This window comes from Arachis stenosperma, chromosome 9 (assembly GCF_014773155.1).
Source record: "Arachis stenosperma cultivar V10309 chromosome 9, arast.V10309.gnm1.PFL2, whole genome shotgun sequence".
Taxonomy (NCBI): Eukaryota; Viridiplantae; Streptophyta; class Magnoliopsida; order Fabales; family Fabaceae; genus Arachis; species Arachis stenosperma.
The window spans coordinates 32,340,850-32,344,308 of record NC_080385.1 but is presented as its reverse complement, the minus strand read 5'-3'; the positions used below and the strand labels follow the sequence as shown (position 1 = coordinate 32,344,308).

The window sequence follows — 3,459 nt, the reverse complement described above, 5'->3', positions numbered from 1 at the left end:
CATGCCTAGACCTTGTTCTTATATATTTTCAACGGTGGAGTTTCTACACACCATAGATTAAGGTGTGGAGCTCTGCTGTACCTCGAGTATTAATGCAATTACTATTGTTCTTCTATTCAATTCCGCTTGTTCTTTGTCCAAGATATCACTTGTTCTTCAACTTGATGAATGTGATGATCCGTGACACTCATCATCATTCTCACCTATGAACAAGGTGACTGACAACCACTTTTGTTCTACAAGCAACCAAAGCTCTAGTGTTTATCTCTTGGATTCTTTAACCGGAATCTTCGTGGTATAGGCGAGAACTGATGGCGGTATTCAAGAGAATCCAGAAGGTCTAAACCTTGTCTGTGGTATTCTGAGTAGGATTCAATGATTGAATGACTGTGACGTGCTTCAAACTCCTAGCAGGCGGGGCGTTAGTGACAGACGCAAAAGAATCACTGGATTCTATTCCGGCCTGACCGAGAACCGACAGCTGATTAGCCATATGCTGTGACAGAGCATAGGAACATTTTCACTGAGAGGATGGGAGGTAGCCACTGACAACGGTGAAACCCTACATAAGCTTGCCATGGAAAGGAGTAAGAAGGATTGGATGAAGACAGTAGGAAAGCAGAGAGACGGAAGGGAAGGCATCTTCATACGCTTATCTGAAGTTCCTACCAATGAATTACATAAGTACCTCTATCCTTATCTTTCTGCTTTATTCGTATATCACTATACCCATTTGAGTCTGCCTGACTAAGATTTACAAGGTGACCATAGCTTGCTTCATACCAACAATCTCCGTGGGATCGACCCTTACTCGCGTAAGGTTTATTACTTGGACGACCCAGTGCACTTGCTGGTTAGTTGTGCAAAGTTGTGTAGTGATCACAATTTCGCGCACCAAGTTTTTGGCGCCGTTGCCTGGGATTGTTCGAGTTTTGAGCAAGCTTTTTGTCCGGTAACATCAGTGCCAAAATCCGGCAACAGCACCAAGTTTTTGGCGCCGTTGCCGGGGATTGTTTTGTGTATGGACAACTGACGGTTCATCTTGTTGCTTAGATTAGGTATTTTTCTTCAGAGTTCTTAAGAATGAATTCTAGTGTTTCAAGGTGATGTTCTTATCATCACCAAAGCTGATTGATCTTCATCAATTTAGCTCTTGAATGCAATGTCCTGCTGAAGCTTGGCTAGCCATGTCTAATTCCTTTAGACTAAAGCTTTAGACTAACATTGCATGATTCCTGGAATTCTCATTAAGAATTTTGATACCTTTATTTTCTTTTCCATATAATTTTCGAAAAAAAAAGCACAAAAAAATTACAAAATCATAAAAACCAAAAATATTTTATGTTTCTTGTTTGAGTCTAGTGTCTCATCTTAAGTTTGGTGTCAATTGCATGCATTCATTCATGTGTCTTAAGGATCTTCAAGTAATTCTTGATTATTTCTTACTCTGATCTTTGAATTCTCTGGACTTGAGTGTTTTGTGTGTCTCATATGCATTCTCATCAGTGTCAGTAGTATACAAACTGCTAAGTTTGGTGTCTTGCATGCATTGTTATTTGATTTTAGTTTCATTTTGATTATAAAAAAATCCAAAAATATTTTTAATTTGTGTCTTTTCAAGTCAATAATACAAAGAATTGAAGATTCAGAACATGCTGCAGAGGAATTACACAGAAAAAGCTGGGCGTTCAAAACGCCCAGTGAAGAAGGACAGACTGGCGTTTAAACGCCAGCCAGGGTACCTGGTTGGGCGTTTAACGCCCAAAAAGGTATCATTTTGGGCGTTAAACGCCAGAATGTGCACCATTCTGGGCGTTTAACGCCAGGATGGCACAAGGGGGAAGATTTTGTTTTCAAATCAATTTTTTTTAAGTTTTCAAAGTTTTTCAAAATCAAATCTTCTTCAAATCATATCTTTTCAATCAAATGTTTTCAAAATCAATTTCTTTTTTTTTTAAAAGATACTTACTAACAATTAATGATTTGATTCAACATTTCAAGTATATTGCCTTTTCTGTTGAGAAAGGTTTAATGTTTGAATCATATCTTTTCTTGTTAGGCAAGTCATTAATTTCTAAAATCAAATCTTTTTAAAATTGTTTTCAAATCATATCTTCTCAATCACATCTTTTTAAAACCAATCATATCTTCTTAACCTCATCTTTTTCAAAATAGTTTTTAATCAAATCTTTTTGACTTCTAATTTCAAAATCTTTTTCAAAAATCATTTGATTTCTTTCCCACTCTTATTTTCGAAAACTAATTAGTGTTTTTCAAAATGTTTTCAAAATATTTCACTTGATTTTCGAATATTACTTCCCTTCTTCTCACATCCTTCTATTTATGGACTAATACTATTCCTTAATGCAAAATTCGAACTCCATCTTCTTTGATAAGTTCGAATTTTCTACTTCTGTCTTCTACTTTCCTTTTCCTCTGACACCTAAAGGAATCTCTATACTGTGACATAGAGGATTCCATATTTTCTTGTTCTCTTCTCTTTCATATGAGCAGGAGCAGAGACAAAGGCATTCTTGTTGAAGCTGACCCTGAACCTGAAAGGACCTTGAAGCGAAAGCTAAGAGAAGCTAAGGCACAATTCTCCATAGAGGACCTAACAGAAATCTTCAAAGAAGAAGAACCCATGGCAGCCGAAAACAACAACAATGCAAACAATGCAAGGAAGGTGCTGGGTGACTTTACTGCACCTACTCCCGACTTCTATGGGAGAAGCATCTCTATCCCTGCCATTGGAGCAAACAACTTTGAGCTTAAGCCTCAATTAGTTTCTCTAATGCAACAGAATTGCAAGTTCCATGGACTTCCATTGGAAGATCCTCATCAGTTTTTAGCTGAATTCTTGCAAATCTGTGACACTGTCAAGACTAATGGGGTAGACCCTGAGGTCTACAGACTTATGCTATTCCCTTTTGCTGTAAGAGATAGAGCTAGGACATGGTTGGACTCACAACCTAAAGAAAGCCTGGACTCATGGGAAAAGCTAGTCAATGCCTTTTTGGCAAAGTTCTTTCCACCTCAAAAATTGAGTAAGCTTAGAGTGGAAGTCCAAACCTTCAGACAGAAGGATGGAGAATCCCTCTATGAAGCTTGGGAAAGATACAAACAATTGATCAGAAAATGTCCTTCTGACATGCTTTCTGAATGGAGCATCATAGGTAGTTTCTATGATGGTCTCTCTGAACTATCCAAGATGTCTTTGGATAGCTCTGCTGGAGGATCTCTTCATCTGAAGAAGACGCCTACAGAAGCTCAAGAGCTGATTGAAATGGTTGCAAATAACCAATTCATGTACACTTCTGAAAGGAATCCTGTGAACAATGGGACTAATCAGAAGAAGGGAGTTCTTGAGATTGATACTCTGAATGCCATTCTGGCTCAGAACAAGATATTGACTCAACAAGTCAATTTGATTTCTCAAAGTCTGTCTGGAATGCAAAA

General features: G+C 37.9%; 1 non-coding gene across 1 annotated transcript; it reads right to left on the bottom strand.

Moving 5' to 3' along the window:
* Window positions 1-3,049: 3,049 nt before the first annotated feature.
* LOC130953820 (small nucleolar RNA R71) lies at window positions 3,050-3,157 on the bottom strand. The gene has a single exon (XR_009075980.1). It is a non-coding gene; the product is annotated as a small nucleolar RNA R71 (small nucleolar RNA).
* Between the last annotated feature and the right edge of the window lie 302 nt (window positions 3,158-3,459).